Raw genomic sequence first — 21264 nt, 5'->3', positions numbered from 1 at the left:
TCAATCTATACAAGTCTTTCCAGGTTTTTCTGAAGTCAGCCTGTTCATCATTTCTTCTAGCACAACAGTATTCTATTACATTCATATGCCACAACTTGTTCAGCCATTCCCCAATTGGCAGGCATCCCCTCAATTTCCAATTCTTGGCCACCACAAAAAGAGCTGCTATAAATATTGTTGTACATGTGGGTCCTTCTCCCATTTTTATGCTTATCTGTCATCTTGTTGGAGCCTCACAACAGCCTGGGAAGGAGGCAAGACCAGGATCAATATTCCCACTTTATAAAGGAACAAAGTGAGATTCAGAGAGTTTAAGCAATTTACTCAAGATTACACAGAAAAATATAAAAATATGTTTTGACTAATTTCACATGTATGATTGACATAAAATTGCTTGCCTTCTCAAGGATGGGAGAGGGGTAGGAGGAAGGATGAGAGTTTGGAACTCAAAATTTTAAAAAATGATTGTGAAAAATGTTTAACATGTAATTGGGAAATATTAAATTAATTAAACAAATAAAAATAAAAATAAAAAAAGATTACACAGGAAGTTAGTAGCAGAGCCTGAATGCTCTTTCTCCTCTACCACACAGATACTGTTCTCTTATCTGTATCTCTCTGAGCCTTGACCTCTATGTTGGCTATTTTTCCAGTAAGCCCACTAGCTCCCTAGAGGCAGAGACCACATCTTCTACTTCTTCCTCTCCTCCCTCCTTTCCCCCTGCCCCCACCCCAATACCTAGGACAGTAGCCTGCGCATGTTGAGTGTTCAATCTACTTTTTTACTCAGCTGCCATGCCTGGACCTAAGGCACCAACCATATTGTGGAAACAGGTCCTAAAAACCTGGTGTTTTCTCTCACCTGGAGAACTGCAGATGGGATGGGAAAGAAGGTTGGGGATGGAGGTGGTGATTAGGGTCTGCATGGGGAATAGGCAGATTGGGAGAAAGGTCAGGGATCTTCCATTCATGCCTCCTTCTCACATATACTCCTTAGAGAAAAGTGAAAGAGGGAAGTAGGAGAGCCCAGTAGGCTCTGGACTGAGATGCGAAGGGCAATGAAAGGGAAGGGAAGGAGAAGCCCAGGAGGTGGCAACCTCCAGCTGGTGGGGTGGAGGGCCAAGGCCCCAATTCAGTTTAACCACTAGCCTATGGAGTCCAGCCAAAGGGGAAGTGGAGAACCTCACCCATCTCTTCTTCATTCTTGACCCCCACTCCACCCAAAGGAGCATAAAGAGTGCAGAGAGTAAAGAAGAAGGGGAAAAGGGAAAATTAGGGATTAGGTACAGCGGACCAGAGAATGTCAGATTACAGAATGAAAGGGTTCTTAGAACAAAGAATGTCAGAGCTGGAAGGAACTCTAGAACAAACAATGTCAGAACTAGGTGTCACAGGGTGTCACAACTGGAAGGGACTTGGAACAAAGAATGTTAGAGTTGGGAGAGTCCTTACAGATTAACTAGTCATGAGTTCATAGATTTACTGCTGGAAGGGTCCCTAAAGATTATGTAGCACAAACACCTTATTTTACAGATGGGGAAACTGAAGCTGACATACCTAATGATACATAAGTAGTAAGCAGAAGAGTCATTATTTGAAACCAGGCCCTCTTCATCCAAATCTGGGGTTCTTTTCACTACTCCATGAGTCCATCTTGCTTATTTTTCAAAGGAAGAAAATAGAAGGGGAGGTGACTTACCCAAAGATATACAGCTACTAAGTGACAACAATTGTAACTCAAACCCAGGTTCTCTGAGTCTTGATTCCAAGTCTAATGGTCCTTCTACCGTACCATGCTTTTTCTCTATCTCTGAACCGAAGGAAGCTCAGGGAATAGTAAATTCCAGGGCTCACCATCTTAAATTAGTATTCAAAGATTATGGAAGTTTAGAATGAGTTTTTTCAAAAAAGCCCTAGGGGTCGTCTGAATCAGTCCCTAGAAGGATTGAGCCTAGGGAAAGCTCCTGTAATCAGTAGGGATCCTGGCTTGGGCATACTCCCTTGCCAGACAGAGGAAGGCACCCTACCCTTCCTGGGCTCAATGTCTTCAGGCAGATCAGAGGCTGAGGGTGAGTCACCCCACCCAATTAGCAGGGCCCAAGAGGGATACCGGGGGTGGTGGCAGGGGCAGACAGTTCTTGTCTGTCTCCTTGAGGAATCCAACCAGAGCAGCAGACCCTGACTCAGGGCCCCATTGCCTCTCAGAAACAATGATTCATATACCTGAGCCCAGAAGTGCTCTGATTCTCAGGGCACCAGCTCTCTGTTCCACAGCCTTTAAATCAGCCAGATCCCACCTACTCTCAGGCTTCTGGGAATTTGTGGGGATTAGCTAAACCATCTTTGGTTTCTGGGTCTATGCTTGACAGGCTCATAGCAATACCAGGAGCATGGGATTTAGAGCCAGAGAGGAAGACCTGAGATACCACTGAGTCCAGCCTCCTCCATTTTGTGATGTAGAAACTGAAGGACATAACTTGCCCACAGTCACAAATGCAGTTAGTGGTAAATTCAGAGCTTGAATTCTAGTCCTCTCACTCCAAAATGACCCCTTTTTACACAAGCTGCAGGCTGCAGAAAGTATCTATCTAGTAGTGTTATTTTCAGTCTCGACCAAAAAGAAGTCTGCCAAGTTTGCCACATTCTTGATATTCCCACCATTTACCCCTTAAAGGGTCTTAATTATCTTTGAATCTTCCACAGAACCTAGTAGAGGGCCCTGGACATATTAGGTATTTTTGTTTCAGTCATTTTTCAGTCATATCCGACTCTTCATGACCCCATTTGGGGTTTTCCTGGCAGAGATACTGGAGTAGTTTGCCATTCCTTCTCCAGCTCATTTTACAGATGAGGAAACTGAGGCAAACAGAGTTAAATGACTTGCCCAGGGTCACCCAGTTAGTAAGTGTGCCTGAGGCCAGATTTGAACTCGGGAAGATAAGTCTTCCTGACTCCCAGCTCGGCGCTCTGTGCACTATGGCACCACCGAGCTGCCCTTAGGTACTTAATGAGTGGCTATTGAATGAATAAAATAAGTGAATGAATTGTGACTTGGATAAAAGTGTTTTATATGTGCCTTTCGAGGCAAGTGCTTCCATGCTTATTCCCTGGCCTCTAACTGCAAGAACTTCTACGCTGTAGTTTCCCCATTTAAAAAATGAAGTCAGTCAATAAATCTGGGCATCCAGTGATGTAGTGCTGCAAGAACCCCAAAACTGGCATCAGACATCTGAGGAGGAATCCCACCTCTACTATTTATAATCTGTATGATGTAGGGCAAGTCATTTAATTCCTCTAAGGGGCAGCTAGGTGGCATAGTGAATAGAGTACTAGGTCTGGAGTCAGGAAGACTCGTCTTCATGAGTTCAAATATAGCCTCAGACACTTACCAGCTGTGTGACCCTGGGCAAGTCACTTAACCCCATTTGCCTCAGTTTCCTCATCTGTAAAATGAGCTGAAGAAGGGAATGGCAAGCCACTCTAATATCTCTGCTAAGAAAACCCCAAAATGAAGTCACACAGACTTGGACAGGACTGAAATGACTAAACAATAACAACACTTAATTTCACCAGACCTCGGTTTTCTCTGCTGTAATATGGGGTGGGTGAGGTGATCTCGAAGATGCCTTTATAAAAGCAATTCTATGTTCCCTTGACCATTAAAAGAAGAGGCAATCCTCTGACTCTTCTATCGATCTCCAGGACTTATAATTGGAGCTGCAGTTCACACTGCTGTTCTCTCAGAGCCCCTACTCAGCAGCCTGGGAAGAAAAGGGAAGGGATGTGAGTGTAAATAAACCCCATTGCAATGTGGTACAAATAGTCCCGGCCTTGAAGTCTTGAAGGTTTGGCTAGGTCCAAGGCTTAAATAGCTTTGGGCTCTGATATTAGATCTAAAGGCCTTTGCAGCTTTAATATTCTATATCCTGTGTTGTTAGGTCCTTTCCAGCTCCAAAATTCTTTGTTCTATCCAATAGACATCATGTAAGCATCTGATGGCCCCCACAGAGGGTGGGGTTAGAGACCTAGTGAAGCTGGAGGCTTGAGGGAGTTAAGGCTAAGCTTTCTGACCATCCTTCCTTTCCTTTTTGAAGTGTCCAGCCTGAGGCCTTCAACTCCCTGCCTGGAGAGCATGGCCCAACTGGCTGAACAGCTGTGTGATTTGGCTGTGAGCCAGCTGCTGTCCTAGCAAGGGATTTCCCTTATTCAGGCTATCAGCTTCTGAGATGCGAGAACATACATTTGGGCTGGAAATGGGACTTCTTGTCCCTGAACCTCATGGAGAGGTGGAACGGCTCCACGAAGTTCAGGAACCCAGCTACACTGAATTCATTCTCTGGTATTACCCAGCTCAAGGGAGCTTTCTGAGCCCCAGGATAGCAGGAATACTGGGGGAGAGTTCAGTGCCCATGGTGAGGGCACTGCAGTCTTGGGGGATTAGGTTCCCCAGCTCTGTGGTTATGAGGATCTAAGAACAAACAAATCTTGTTCCACAAGGCCCAGAAAGGGAATTTCCCCCCACTTTGGTCTATGTTCAGTTTCACTTTGAAACTCAATGCCTCATACATAGTAGGTATTTAATAAATGTTTGTTAATTAATTGAATTAAATTTGCTATTTAGTCCATTCCCAGATTCTCTGACCTATTATATCCCAGACCTGGAGTCAGGACATGTTGTTCTCCCAGTTCCTTTGAGGTCCAAGGTAACTACTTACTGTTCTGTCAGCTATGATTTCCCTTCACCCTCTTGTGCCCTGTCTCTTCTCCCAAGCTCCTGGTCTGCCTTTACTCCAACTCTAAGCCCTTGGTCTGGGACTAGATCACCTCTGTTCTGTGTCCCCCTGCCCATGCCCTGTCCCCATTCTCATTCCCTGAGGGATCTCCAAGCCACTGGGCACTGGAACCTTAAAGTGTTGACAAGATAACAGGGAAACAAATGAAAGAGGTGAAAAGAATTTGCTCCAAGTTACAAAGTTAAGGAAAGTTCCAAGACAAGAGTCCACTCAGTCAATCCACCAATCCACTAGTATTTACTGAGTGTCTCCTGTGTTCTAGGCACTGAACCATGTGCTAGAGATACAAAGGGCAAAACGGAACAGACCCTGTTCTCAAGGAGAGTGTAGTCTATCAATACGTACTTAAGTATAAATTGAATATGTACAAAATAGATACAAATTAATTTTGGGAGTAAGAGTATGGGGGAGGGGTCAGAAAAGGCTTCATGTAGAAGATGGCACTTGACTTGATTTTGAAGGAAACAAGAGATACCAAGAGATGAAGGTGAGGAGGGAGTGCATCCCAGGAACCCAGGAATGCACAATGTGTCCATCCAAAGGTATGGAGACAGGAGATGAACCATGGTATGTGAAGAACAATAAGAAGGACAATTTGGTTGGAATGTAGTATGTGAGAAAGAGACTAGTATATGTTGTTGTTTGTCCTTATATAGAATATATAGAATAAAGCTGGAAAGAGAGATTGGGGCCAGGTTGTGAAGGGTTTTAAATGCTAAACATAGGAATTCTTATTTGATCCTAGAGGCAATAGGGAGCCACTGGAGTTTGCTGATGAGGAGTTTATGTGGTCAGAACTGAACTTTAGGAAAAACACTTTGGGGGCTATGTGCTGAATAGTTTGGGGTAGAAAAAGACTTGTGACTGGGAGATCAATTAGTCTTGGTGAGAGGTGATGAGGGTGGTGGAATTAGGGTGGTGGATTTATGAGTGTAGAGAAGGTTGTTGTTCAGTTATTTCAGTGTTGTCTTACTCTTCGTGACCCCATTTGGGGTTTTCTTGGCAAAGATACTGGAGTGGTTTGCCATCCCTTGTCCAGCTCATTTTACAGATGAGGAAACTGAGGCAAACAGGGTTAAGTGACTTGCTCAGGGTTACATAGCTAGTAAGTGTCTGAGGTCAGATCTGAACTCATGAAGATAAGTCTTCCTGACTTCAGGCCTAGCGCTCTATCTGCTATACCACCTACCTGCCCCATGGAGTAGGGGTCCAATACAAGAAATGTGGAGATTTGGCAACAGAAAGGAATAGAGGGGATGAGGGAGAGTGAAGAGTCATAGACAACTCCAAGGTTATAGATCTGAGAAATTGAAAGGGTGGTGGACAAAAATAGGGAAGTACAGAAGAGGGGTGGTTTTTTTGGGAAAAGTTAATGGGTTTTATCTTGGACATATTGACTTTAAGATGTCTACAGGGCATCCAATTTGAGATGCTACATGGTCATCTACGAATGCAAGATTGGAACCCAGAAGAAACTGGGGCTAGATATGTATATCTGGAAGTCATCTGCACAGAGATGATAATTAAACTCATGACAAGTATGAGGTCACCTAGAGAAAGTGTAGAGAGAGAAGAGGGCTCAGGACAGAGCCTTGGGGCACAACTTACAGGAGGTATGGAAGATGAACCAGCAAAGGAGGCTTAGAAGGAGACAGAGAAAAAAACCAGGAAAGAAAATGTCATAAAAACAGAGAGAAGAGAAAGTATATAGGAGGAGAAGGTGGTACACAGTGTCAGATATTGTAAAAAGTTCAAGAAAGATTAAGACTGAGAAAAGGCTGTCAGATATGGTGATTAAGAGCATTGGTGCTTAATTAGTGGCATTGGGGACTTTGGAGAGAGGAGTTTCAGTTGAATAATGACTTGGAACTCTCAGTTCAGCTCAAGACTATCTCCATATTGCCTTTTCCTTGACTTTCCCTTAGAGTCTAAGGCTTAGACCATTTTGCCAAGATCAGAGTTACAGAATCTTCAAAATTCAGAGTAGGAAGAGACCTTAGAAGTCATCCAATCCTTTCCATATTTGCAATATTATCTCCAATGAATGGTCATCTGACCTTCATTTTTAGGCTTCCAGTGAAGGAAAACTCACTCCCTCTTGAGTGTTTTTGGATAGGAACTGTTAGAAAGAGCTCTGAACCTTTCCTGGGAGGTGAATTTATTATCAGCTCCCTGTGCTGGTATTACCCTCCCTAAATTTAGGAGGTTGAATTAGATGGTATCTGAGTTCTCCTCCAACTCTGGCATCTTTTGTTCTAAGTTCCTTTCCAGCTCTGACACTTTAATGTTCTAAGGTTTCTTCCAGCTCTGATAATCTATGAACTAAGGTTCCTCCTAGCTTTGACATCCTTTGTTCTAAGTTCCTTTCTAGCTTTGAAATTCTAATGCTTGAAGTTTAGCTCTGATAGCCTATGTCCTATGGGTTTGGGAGCAGGGCCTATTTTCATCTTTGTCTTTGATTCCCAATGCTTAGCACAGTGTCCTGCACATAGTAGGTATTTAATAAATGTTTCCAATGCTGACCTCATACGTTAGCAGCGTTTCCAGATCTAACATTCAGTGATTCAACTTGGGCTTGGGTTTTCCTTGGCTTGATTCCATCCTCTCAGAGGCCTGACTGGTCAACCACTGTCACCTTTGTGCAATAGACAGTAGAGAGTTACTAGGACAAAAGGAAATGACTGAGTCAGTGGCAGGAGGAACACTGAGTGTGGTCACTGCTCAATGATCTTCAGGGGATCTTAGACAGGGAAGGTCCAGCTTGGGAGATGGTCCAACTAATCTTCCTGTAACTCTAATGACTATACTTCTCCTTTCCTTTACAAAGTGCCCAAGTTAACAGGAAGTCTGGACTCTCCCTCCCCTCTCCCCTTCCCCCTACAGGCTGGACATCCAAGGCCCACTGTGGCCACAGGCCTTGGCGTCATCCTCCCCACCCCACTCAAGGTCCTATGGGCCTCCTCCCTTCTTCCAGCCCATACACACACACCACACGTGCTCCCTGTCCCAACCCTAGTAGTGAAAGATTCATCGCCCTCTTGTGCAAGCCCTGGCATCCCCCTGTGGGGTGTAATTCTCCTTGAAGGGGGAGGAGAACAGGAGGCTGGTAGGCCTTGGGTCACTGCCCACAGTTACTGTCAACAGAGGACCCAGAAGTGGCTATGACTGACAGCCCCCACAGGGTCCTTCCTTTTTGTTCTACCTCCGCTTCCCCAAAGAACATCCAGACTTGGGTAACCTCTTCCAGGCAATGGGAGGAACCAGAAAAAGCAATGGTGATGATCTTAGCCACCATTTTGTTTTGTTTTTAAAGCAAACGTGGGACCTGCCTCTTAGGCCCTCTATCCTAGACCTTAAGGACAGTGGATCATGGACTTCAGAATTAGGAAGGGATCTTAGAGGTCATCCAGGCCAACTTCCTCTTTTATAGAGGAAGAAACTGAGGCCCAGAGAAATTAAGTGACTTTCCTAAGGTTGCATGGGGAGAATGTATCAGAACCAGGATTGTAACCCAAGATGAAACCAGACAAGGCCTTCAGTTAAATTAAGCATAACTTAGAAGTAATAAAGGATTGACTTCCTTTATAGGATGTAATGCCTACAGAGCCCAGTTTATCAGTTCATGGGAAGTACTAGGGATAATGGAATCTAATGGTGTTAGTTCACATTTTTTCTAGTGCTTTAAGGTTTACAAAATGCTTTCCTCTTAACATTCTTTTCAGGTAGGGAGAGTAGGCAGCTGGGTGGTATAATGGACAAAATGTTGGACTAGCTGTGTAACCTTGAGAAAGTAACTTAATCTCAGCCTCAGCTTCTGCATCTGTAAAAAAAATTGGGAAGGTGAAATGAAATAATATATATAAGGTGTTTTGTAAACTTTACAATACTATATAATTATTACTTATTACTCTCATTTTACAGATGAGGGAATTGACACTCAGAGCTTCTGTGATAACCACTCTCTCTTGGTTCTTTTCTTATCTTGTCTGATTGTTCCTTCTCAGTCTCCTTTGCTCAGCCCTTATTCATCCATTTCCCAAACCTTAAAGACTAGTTTTCCCCCAATGCTCTTTCCTGGGTCTTCTTTTCTTCTTTGGTGATGTTGTTAACTCCACTTGTTACATCTAGTAACATTAACATATTCAAACTTATTTATCTGTCTAATCTTTCTCCTGAAATATAGGTTTCTATCTCTAATGGCCTGCTAGAGACTTCTATTGGATGTCTCTGAACTCATCAAACTCAAGGTGCCCAAAATGTAACTCATCATCTTCCTTGTTAAACCTGGCCCATCACCAGATTCTTCTATGTTTGTTGATGACATCACCATTCTTCTGGTTGTTGTTGTTGTGTTTGTCCTTTGTTCTTGAAGAAGACCACAACATCAGGGAGATGATGACATGACTTGAAATTGACTTTGATTTAAGTGAGGCAAGGCTGTGCAAGGTCACCAGCCTCACTTTCTCTTCCAAAGCTATCTGGGTTCATTGACCAGATATTCATTAGGATGACTGGAGATGGCCCCCAAGGTTTGAAACTCTGAAATCACATCTAATTTTTCCCATTCCCCACCTCCCACAGCAATTGGTTGCTAAATCTTGCTGATTTTACTTCTCCGACATCTCTCTCATCTGTCCCCTTCGCTTTTCTAACCTGTGATTTCATCATGGCTCCCCTGCACTATTGTAACCATCTCCTTGGTCTTCTTGCTTCCTGTCTCTGCCCTCCCCTATCTGACTCTCACGCAGCTGCTCACATAATCTTAAGGCACAGGCCTGACTGTGTTGCTCCCCTGCTCAAAAATCCTCACTGGCTACTTCTTGCCTAGAGAACAAAATACAAAACTCTTTGGTTTGTTTTTATGAATCTCTGCAATCTGCCTTCAACCTACCTTTCCAGTTTTGTTTTATATTACTCCCGTTCATGTATTCTATTGTCCTAGCAAAATTGAACAACTAACTTAGCTGTTGCCTAAATACCATCACTTGCTTCGGTACATTGGCAGAGGTATCCCATGCCTGGAATGCATTCCTTCTTCACCTCCACCTTCTGGACCCTTGTTTTCATCCAAGGCTCAGCCCAAGGTGCCTCCTTTTCCATGGAGTCTTCCCTATTCATCCTAGCAGTGAGGAAAGGTATTTATGAAATGACTAGAAAACAAAATAATATGTTTGTGTGTGACCGAGTGCAGGATTATGTGGTACAGACCCCAAAATAATAATAATAATGATAATAATAATAATAATAATAATAATAACATGGCAACTTGCATTTCTGTGGTGCTATCCAATTTACAAAGCACTTATTTTACAACATCTCTATGAGGTGGGAAGTGCTCAATTTACAGATGAGAAAACCGAACTCAGCTTCTCTGACTACAAGTTCAGTTCTCTTTGAAGAATGTCATGTTGCTATCAGAGTTCACAGAAGGGCAGATTAGTGCTAGTTATAGAAGTTACGGAAGGTTTTTTGGAGGAGGAAGGTCCTGAAGGTAGGCTGTGAGGAAGGGGAGCCATTCTTGGTTGGGATATTGAAGCACAGGCAGGAAATAGCCTCAAAGATAGAGGCAGAAGCAGACTCAAGTCTTTTCCCAGCCTGATCTGGCTATGAGATTCTGGTCACTTGCTTTACTATTTCTGGCCCCAGATTCCGCCTGTGGAAAGGGAGGATGAGAGCTCCTTCTGAGCATTCCAGCAGGAAGCCCAGGCCCGGATTCCTGGAGAAAGAGGCTGAGCCCATTCACTCCTTTGTGTTGGCATGGAAGCATTAAATATCTCTGATAAAAGTCTGATAGCCAAGATAACATAGGAAATTAACACAAATATGTAAGACTGGGAGACCAATAGCTAATAGTCCTTTGATGGTGAAAGGAGATGAACAGTTTAAAAAAAAAGAATCACATGCTATGTAAGTCATTGCTTCAACACTAATAGCGAGGGAAATGCAGTTTAAATAGTTCTGGTTTCACCTCACACCTAGCAAACTAGCTAAGATGACAAAAGGCAGAAATAGTCAATGGTGAAGAAAGTAAACTTCTTGAGGGTAGGGCTTGTTTCGTGTTTGTCTAAATATTCCCCACATCAAGCATGGTGCCTGGCATATAATAAGCACTTAAATGCTTGTTTATTGCAGGAATATAGGCATACTGATACAGTTAGTAGTCAAACCACCAAGCATTTATTAGGCACCTACTTTGTGACAGGCATAGTGCTAATCGTTGGGATAAAAAGAAAGGAAAAAAAAAGGATCTTGCCCTCAAGGAGTTTATAATCTAATGGGTGAGACAGTATGTAGACAACTCTGTAAAAACAAGATACATACAGGGTAATTTGGAGGTAATCTCAGAAGGAAAGTGTTAGCATTAGTGGGGAAAGGGAAAGCCTTCTTACAGAAGGTGGGATTTTATCTGAGTCTCAAAGGAAGCTGGGGAGCCAGGAGATGGAGATAAGGCAGGCGAGAATTTCAGGTTCCAGGGGGGCATGCAGAGGATATGCCCAGAATGGAGAGATGGAGGTGTGTGTTGGTAGAGATGTGGAGTGGTCCGATCATTCTTCAAAAGGAATTATGTCAGTAAAGTCACTAACCTGTTCATACTTTTTGACATAGACAACCTATCACTGGGTACGTGACCCAAAGAGGTCAAAGACAGAAAAAAAAAGGCCCCTTATGTGCCAAAGTACTCATAGCAGCACTTTCTGCAGTAGCATAAACTTGGAAGACTCTAAAGATTGGGGACTGGCTAAATAAATTGTGCTGTACGAATACCATGGGATATTATTGTACTGTAAGGAGTGGTAAATATGAAGAATTCAAGGAATTGTGGGGAGATTTGCATGAACTGATGCACAATGAAAGAAACAGGAGATAAACAATATACACAGCGACTATAACGATGTGAACAAAAATAACACTAAAATTAAGGTGATTGCTGAGCAAGAGTAATGGCCAGTCTTGGCTCTAGAGGAAAAGATGAGAAAATGTCCCTCACTCCTTTGATGGAAAGGTGGGAAAGCACTGGTGCAGAGTGTTGTATACATCATCAGAAATGGTCACAGTGCCCAATGGTTTTATTTAACTGTTTTCCTTGTTGCAAAGGAGGGCTCACTCTGTGTGTGTATGTGTGTGTGTGTGTGTGTGTGTGTGTGTGTGCACGTGCATGTGCATGTGCACAGATGGAAATACCTTTGGGCTTTAAAAAAAGGCATCAATTAAATGTATTATTTAAAAATAAAAATTCTGCACCAGAAGTTGAGACTCTTGGTTCAAATCCTGGCTCTTTTAGAGGAAAGACAAACACAGTTTATCCTGGGCCAGTACTTGAAACCTTTTCAGTTTGGTAGAACCTTCCAAAGCAAGTTGCACAACGTCTAATATCTGAGGAGACACTGAAGGAGGACTTATTAGTGAAGGGTGAGCTATGTTACTGTCAGCCAATTACTTCAATAATAGCTAATATTTATATAGCACTTACTATGTTCCAGGTACTGTAAGCTTTACAGCGCCTTACACCCTGAACACTTTGCAATGATTTTATCATTTGATCCTCATAACTACCCTGTGAGGTAAGTGCTATTATTATCCCTATTTTATAAATGAGGAAACTGAGTCAAACAGAGGTTAAGTGACTTGCCCAGGGTCACACCACTGGTAAATATCTGGGGCCATATTTGAATGTAGGTCTTTTCCACTCTAGATCCAGGGGTCTATCCACAGTACCACCTCTGAGTCTTAGTTTTCTTGTTTGTAAAATAGGATCATAATATTTGTACTACCCCTCATAGAATTTTGAGAAAAACAATTTGTAAATCTTAAAGTGCTACAAAATTGTAAGCTATTTTTTCTTTTCTTTTCTTTTTTTTTCATTTTCCATGGCTTCTCCCTTGGGAAAGTCAAGGCTGATTGAATGTAGGTTGGGCAGGTAAATATGAGGAACTTATCTGCAAGTCTCTTAAAATAAACATCGGGATAATTGGAAGGTAAAATGAGCTTGTATGCTTGGTATTAGTGACCAGGAAGTGAAGATTTGAAAAATGTCTCCTTCTATGCTGTAGAGGATTTCAGGGGAGCAGGGTAGTGGGTAAAAGTTTGAGAGGAGCTCAGGACTGCTCAAGCCTACCTTCTTGAAATGCTGGGACAATTTCTGTGCTCCCATAACATGGTCAAATATTATACTATTCAATAAGAGAGGGAATGGGTTAATCAAACAGTGAGTAGAGGTGGAGAGTATTCTAGCAGAATCCCTATTGGACAGATGAGGAGACTGAGGGGAAGACGCTTGTCTAAGTGGATTAGTGGCAGAGACATGGCCAGAACTCAGTTCCTTTGACTTTTAATAGTGTTCTTTTCATTATAATATGCTATTCTCTTGGGTCAGCTTGTGGTCTGCCTTTCTTGCTAGAGAGTTGATTGGTGGGGGCGAGGGGGGTGGGGATTGGGCCAGGGAGTCAAAGACTCTGTGGTTGCTTCTGTGACCCATAATTGCTGCTTACTCTGGTCACTGGACCCCCAAGAGATTCCATAAGTGGGTAGGGCTGCAGCCTGGGGGGCCCAGTGCTGAGTCTGGCCTCCCCTACTTCCCCTCTGGCATGTCCCAGGGAAATTGTTTTCCACTGGTCCCTTGTCACTTCATGTCTGGCATACCAAACATGTTTCCCACCCCTAATGCCCGCTGCAGGCCCCCACCACAGGGTCCTCTGGCCCCCAGGCCTCTGGCCAGAGAAACCAGTCTGAATTCCACAGTCAGTTCTGTTGTGCTCTTTGGGAAACAACAGAAGAGAGTAAAGCCCTAACCACAGTGACTTCCTCTTCCACCACCTCCACCCCACCCCCTTCTCCAGCTGTGGACATAAAGGAAGAGCAGCTGAGTTTACTGTTATCCCTGTAGACCTCAAGCAATTTTGCCCTCTTGTCTCCCTCTGCCCTCTTGTGCTAGAGTGACAATGATAGAGTCAATGATAGACTCAACATTTGAATCTCCATGATTTGTTTGGCATGGTTGCTCCTTCCATCCAAGCCTCCCAGCTTCACCATTCCTAAGGAGATCTTCTTTATGAGTCATTATCAGTGGAAACTGGTGCCTAACCTTCTGGTGATGGGTCTCTTACCTTCTAGAGGAAAGACAGACATGCCCTCTTTCCTTGAGCTTATGCTTAGCTTTTTTTTTTCCATCTTGGGGGGACCTACCAGAACAGATCCACATAACATGGATACCTGAGGGGACCCATAAGGAGGACTTTAGTGGAAGACAAGGGAAGAGGAGAAACTAAAGAGTGAAAGATGGAGACTTAAAGGAACCTTAGAAACTATCCAATCCAACAGCTCATTCCAGAGAATAAGACTGAGACTCAGAGAGATTAAGGGACTTGTCCAAGGTTACACAAGTAGTAAGTATTATTAAGTTAAGATTCAACACTAGGTCCCCCAACTTCTCAGATACTGATGTTGCCATTGACATAGATGGAATGATGACTCCCAATTGCCCAGTAAATATAATATAAACTAATACTAGCATTCAAGACCCTTAATCACATAGCTCCAATCTAACTGTCCAGACTTATCCTATCCTCTTTATAAATTCTAGGTTCCAGCCAAACCATTCCATTTCCTCCCTGTTTTTCCTCATATGCACTGGATTTGCTGTACTCCTTTCCCTGTCCTCCACCTCCACGAAGTCCCTCCCTGTCTATAATTTGTGTCTCCCACTCAATGAAGCCTTCCCACCACCTCAAAGCACATCCTTGTGACATTTTGTCTGGGTCTCTGAGTATATCTCACTCTGCATTGGATTGTGTGTGTGTGTGTGTGTGTGTGTGTGTGTGTGTGTGTGTGTATGTACTTATACTCCTCCCCCTGCCCCTTCCCTCTCCTACCTCAACAGAATGTAAGTACCATGGAGATCAAGACCTTATCTGTCCTTCTGTCTCCAGCATCCAGCACAGGGACTTGCATATAATAAACACTTAATAAAAATTGTTGAATTTATGTGGATTTAAGGGCATTAAAGAATGAGCCTGGTTAGAGGATTAATTAAAGTGATGCTAATAGAATACTCAATGGAGCTGTCCAACTGACAGTTGGAGATGCCAGCTTTGAGCTTTGAAAAAAGTCAGGCTGAAGAAAGATTTGGGCATTATTTACTTAAGGTGGTGGTGAAGTCTTGTGAGTGAATGAGATCACCACATAAAAGCAGAAGGAGAAGAATAGATGAACAGAGTCAAAAACAGAGACACCCACAGTTAGAGGTGGGAGGAGAGAGTAGCCAGCAGAGGATATAGATTAAAAAAAATCATGGAGGCATGAGTTCAGTATTGTAGAAGCCAAAGAAAGAGAGAGAATGAGGACAAAACTGTCAAAATGCTGCTAACATATCAGAAGGTGATGAAGGATGAGGAACAAGAAGATTCTAGTGGGTTTAGTGACTGGCTAGCCAACAGGCACTTAGTATGTGATTACCAAATGTACCAGATTCTGTGTCAAGCACTAAGGATATGAGGAAAGGGGGAAAAAACCCAGCCTCTGTTCTCAAGGAGCTCACACACACCATATAAATAACTAAGTTCATATAAGATATATACAGAATAGATGGAAGGAAATCTCAGAAGGGAAGGCACTAGCAGGGGACCAGGAAAAGCTTCTTGCGAGAAAGAAGATAGGCTTAGAGCTGTATTAGAGTGAGGAAATTTGAAGGCATTGGTGATCTTTAGGAGAACAGTCTCAGTAGATTTGGGGTTAGATGGGATCCAGACTGCAGCCATTTCAGAAAAGAATGAGTGGCTAATAAGCAGAGACATGTAGGCAACAAGTTAAATAAATGTATAGGTAAAAAAAAGGAGAATAAGGGTAACGGGGAGGAGGTTTGTTTAGGGTAAGAGAGGCCTGACTGCATTTGAAAGTGGAAAGGAAAAAACCTAAGGAGAAGGAGTACTGGAGATAGATTGTGGGAGTGAAGTCTTAAAAGAAGCAGGAGGAGGTACAGTCAGAGGAATGAGGTTTTTAAAATTTTGGTTTTTTTTAATTCTAAATTTAACAAACACCAGGCTAAACCAGTATTTTCATATATAAAGTAGAACAGAAAAAAAGGATTGCTCGTGAAACTAAGAACCTCTCTTACATACAGCTTGCTTTACCTTTTAAGTATGTAATAAATTCAACATGTAACTTTCAAAACTGTCCTGTTTATCCATGTTTCCTTCTGACTTTACTTTTATTCTCTTTTGTATATTAAAAAATGCTTCAATGACTCTCTTTTATTGTTTGAGGTGGAGTGTAGGGCAACCTTATCACCACCTCCATCTTCTTTTCCCTCCCTTCCCAATGGAAGGGGGTGGGGGGAGAAAAAATCTCTGTGGCAAGTGTGCCAAGTCAAACAAATTCCCACATTTGTTGCATCTAAAATTATGTCTCAACTTCTCTATCATGATGCTTTATCATTGGTCCTCTCTGGAATTATGAGTAGCCATTCCAATGATCAGAATTTGTAAGTCTATCAAAGTTGTTTTTCTTTACAATATTGTTGTTATAGAAATTATTCTTCTATTTCTCTTCATTTTATTCTGTAGCAATTCAAACAAGTCTTCCTGGGTGCCTCTGAAACCATTCCTTTTGTCATTTCTTACAGCACAGTAATATTCATTATATCATATACCATAATTAGTTCATCAATTCCCCAAATGACACTCCCTTAGTTTCCAGCCATTTGCTATAACAAAAAAGAGCTACTATTGACATTTTTTCACATGTGGATTATTTGTCAGAGGGATGAGTTTTAAAGGACAGGAAAATAAAACAGGTGGTATGGAATAGTATAAAAAACACTGGACTTGGAATCAGGAGATCTTTTTTCTGACTCTTAAAAGCTATGTGACCATGGGCAAATCACATCCCCTTTCTAAGTTTCAGTCTCATCTTTTTTTTTTTTTTTTTTTGGCTAGGCAATGGGGTTAAGTGACTTGCCCAAGGTCACACAGCTAGTAAGTGAGGCTGAATTTGAACTCAGTTCCTCCTGACTCCAGGGTCAGTGCTCTATCCACTGTGCCACCAAGCTGCCCCTTCATCATCTTTTAAATGATAGTAGTATTTGTACTATATACCTTAAAAGGTTGTTCTAAGTTACTATAAGTAAACTACATTGCTAACCTTAAAACACATACCAATGCAAATTAATTTTTTTCCTGTGAGACTAGAAGGAAAAAGTGATGAGATGAATATAAGGAAAATGATGTACTTTGTAGTAGATAGGGGTTTAAAATATAACAGTAAAAATTTTTAGATTAAGTATTATATATAATATATAAATACTGTAGTAATAATTTTTAGATTAAGGTTTGAAAATGTTATGCATTTCTATATATACATATATGTATATGTGTGTATGTGTGTATATACATACATATAGGTATGTGTGTATATGTGTATATGTATATGTATATATATGTTTATGAATGAATGAAGCTACATGATGGGACTCATGTTAGAAGGTCTCAGTCTCCAGTTAGACCATGATGGTAGGGTTCAATAGGCCTCTGGGGAGACAGATACTTTCCTTGGTCCCTATTCCTTCGCCCCCATTCCCACTTTTCTGGAAAAGTCTGGCCATCTTTCCTCACTCTCTCTGGGGCTGTTAGGCAACTCCCCAAAGCCTCCTATATATCCTCCTCAACTCCTGACTCTCTCATTCCCCATATCCAACCCACTGCCCAATCCTTCATAACACTTTTCATATATATTGCCTCTCCTCTGGTATTGCCACCAACCTAGTGTGGGTCTATATTACTTCTCACTTGGACTATTGCAATGGCTTTCAGATTGGTCTCCTTGCTTCAAGTCTTTTCCCACTCCGGTCCAATAATCTGCAGTGGCTACCAATTATTCCCAGATCAAATATACAATCCTCTGTTTGATATTCAAAGTCTTTCATGGCCTGGATCCTTCCTACCTTTCTAGTCTTACATCTTATTCACCTCTGTGCTCTGTGATCCCATGATGCTGTTGTCCTTGCAGTCTCTCAAAAGGACCCTCCATTCCTGACTGGTCACTTTCACTGGCTCTCCTCCATTCCTGGAATGCCTTTTCTCCTCATCTGCATCTCCTTCTTTCCCTTGCTTCCTTCAAATCCTGGCTAAAATTCCACCTTCTCCGAGAAGACTTTCTTGATCTTCCCAAATGCTAGTGCCTTCCTTCTCTTGATTATTTCCAATTCATTCAGACTGTATCTTACTGGGACATAATGGTTTGCATGTTGTCTCTCCCATTAGACTGTGAGTTCCTTGAAAGCAAGAGCTATTTTTTGCCTTTCTTTGTAACCCCAGAGCTTAGCACAGTGCACAGGTTCTTAACCTGAAGTCTGTGAACTTTTAACAAAAAGTTCCAATAACTGCATTTCAAATTAATCAATTTTCATTCTAATCTTCTTTATTTTATTTTGTGTATTAAAAAATTTCTTCTGAGAAAGAGTCCATAGGCTTCCCCAGAATATCAAAGGGTCCATGATATGCACAAGGAAAGGCTAAGAACTCCTGGACTAATTAGATGATCCCTTTTAGGTCTAAACCTGTGAGCCTAAAGGGGTAAAGAGTTAGATTCCTATAGCTGGAAGAGCCCATGGATGTGACTGGACACTCCTCATTTTGCAAAGGCAGGGAATAGTAGCTTATCCAAGATTATGCAAAAGTTACTTCTAGAACCAGGCCTAGAACAAGTCTTCCGGCCCTCAGACTAAAGGACCTCTTTCTTGACCTTTTGAGTTTTTTTTCCCACAATCACTTCATCCCATCTCACTCCTTCCTTGCCTTCCATGACATTGCACTTTCCTGTTTCTCCTTCCACCTCTATGACCATTTTTAAAAAACCTGATCTTTCTGCTAGATCATCTCTCTCCTTGAGCCATACTTCACAGCCTCTCAAATGAAGGCCCAAAATGAACCTCTTTCCGCCAGGATTGGGGACCTCAAACCCTTTACTCCTTCTTCAAGCGAACTCTTTGCCCAAGGGTAGCCACGGTAAGAGCTTAGAGCACAGGCCTAAAGCGTCTGTCCTTGGCTACCCAGAGAGCATAGTAGATAGACACAGAGGTTCTGGAGATCACTTTTCAGACGATGGGGGAGGGGAGATGCCCTGGTGACTGAGTCACAGGGAAACCTGAGGTAATATTTGCTCAGCATTTACTGAAACCCAGGATAAGGGTCTCAGGTTCCCTTCCCTGAACCAGTTCCCTTAGCCTTGGGGAAAGCACAGCAGGGCCTAGGGCAGAGAGCTATTGTAGAAAGAACACTGAGTTTAGAGTGTGAGAACCTGGGTTCGAATTTTAGCTCTGCTACCTATTACTTATGTGATTTTGAATGAGCCCCTTAATTTCTCTGAGCCTCAATTTTCTTTGAAATGAGAACATTAAACGAGATGATTTCTAAGATCCCTTCTGGTTCTAACTCCTATAATCTTATGACCAGTAGGAGCTTGGGAGAAGGCAGTGAGAGTCCAGGGCAGTGGTTCTTCTAGGGTGCCTCAAAGCATGGGAACTCAGGACCTGAATCCTGTTAAGCATTGGGACCTGACGTTCAACGTCTGCTACAGCCCCTCTCATAGATTAACAGGCATCCATCTCCTTTAGCCAGGCCTGTCTCGTCCTTGGTGGTATGGAAATCTTAGGTCTTGCTTCCTTCTTCTTTCTCTAGACTGAACCTAAGAGGTTCAGGGAATGTTAGCTTAGTTCTGCCACTCAGGGCAAGGGCCAGGCGAGGCAGAGAAAGGGAGAGAAGGATGGGAAGCTTGAAGCAGTGATGATCACTGTAATTCTTTGTCCCCAAGCACCACCATGAGAGTTTTGGCTGAGCGTTGCAGTGGAAGGATTTGGGGATGCCTTTGAGTGGTGACTGCTTCCTTCCAAAGGTCAAGTTGGGGAGTAAGGTTTGAATAGAATCATGGGGGGATATTCTTTTAGCTCCTAAAATCTTCTGCAGCCTAAACTCTGAAGATCAAAGACTATAAGAACTGAAATAACCTATTAGGGATCATAGAACACAGAGTATCAGAGCTAAAAAAAGATCTAAGAGATCAGTTAGTCTAATTTTTTCATTCTATAGATGAGGAAACCAGGGCCCAGACAGGGAAGGGATCTGCTCAATGTTCTTTCTAAAGGCTCCCTTCAGTACCTTTCCACCATGGCAATTTGCTTAAGGAAACTCTGAAGTCCACAGCAACCCTTCAAGTGAGATAATAATTGTAAAGGATTTAACACAGTGTCTGGCACATAGGAAGTGCTATATAAATATTAGCTATAGTTATGCATATATACATATATGTATGCACATTCAGGTATATATATGTATATACAGATATGTGTATACATAGATTATGTGTGTGTGTGTGTGTGTGTGTGTGTGTGTGTGTATCCCCTTGAAGTATAACAGGAACTCATCACTCAATTGGCACTGAATATGTATGGCTTGGGGCAGCTAGCTAGTTGAATATCACTGGGCTTAAAATCAAGAAGACTCATCTTAGTGAATTCAAATCTGGCCTCAGATACTTCTTAGCTATGTGACCTTGAGCAAGTCACTCAACCCTCTTTCCCTCAGTTTCCTCCTCTGTAAAGTGAGCTGGAGAAGGAAATGGCAAACTACTCCAATATCTTTGCCAAGAAAACTATGAAATGGGGCTATGAAGAGTTGGACATGACTAAAAATGACTAAACAACAAAAAAGCATGGCTTGTTATTGTTAATGTTTTCATCTTGTCTGCCTAAGTCACTTGTAAGTTGCTTAGGAGCAAGGATTATGTCTTATTATTCTCTGTGTGCTCTATGGTGCTGTGAAGAGACTAAGAACTCATTTAACACTTGTTGAGAGATTGGAATGTGCAATGGCAAGAGTCACTTTTAGATGTGGATTTAGAGTTAGAGGATCTGGGTTTGAATCACTGCTCTGCCCCTTACCACCTGTGTGATCTTGGAAAAGTCATAGCCTCTCTAGGCCTTAGGTCTCTCATCTAGAAAACAAGGAGGCTGGACTAGATGACCACTAAGGTCACTTTCAGCACTAACATTCTGTGATCTAAGAGGCAGACTTATGTCCTGGAAAGAAGACCAGATGTGGCAACAGAGGATATTGGATTAAATCCTGTTCCTGTTGTTTATTTTCCATAGGACTTTGGGTAAATTAACCTCTCTGGGCCTCAGTTTACCCACATGTGAAGTAAAGAGATTGCATCAGATGATTTCTAAGGGTTCTTCTAGTCCTAAATCTCTGGTCTTCTGTCAGATGGTGAGTGAGAAGACCAAGGTTCTACTTGGGCCACTTCCCCTCCCTGAGTCTTCTTTCATAAAACAAGGAGCTGGTCTTCCATCTGTGGCAGTTCAGGAATCCTTTCCTGGGCCTTCTAGCTCCAAATGAGTTATTTTTCTCCTGCACCCCTAAAGCACCAATCACTTGGGCTTTAAGATACAGCACAAGCACCATCTTCTACATGAAGACTTTCC

Source organism: Vombatus ursinus, unplaced genomic scaffold (genome assembly GCF_900497805.2).
Source record: "Vombatus ursinus unplaced genomic scaffold, bare-nosed wombat genome assembly UNPS02000580.1, whole genome shotgun sequence".
In the NCBI taxonomy this organism is placed as follows: domain Eukaryota; kingdom Metazoa; phylum Chordata; class Mammalia; order Diprotodontia; family Vombatidae; genus Vombatus; species Vombatus ursinus.
Note: the sequence above shows the minus strand (reverse complement) of the source record.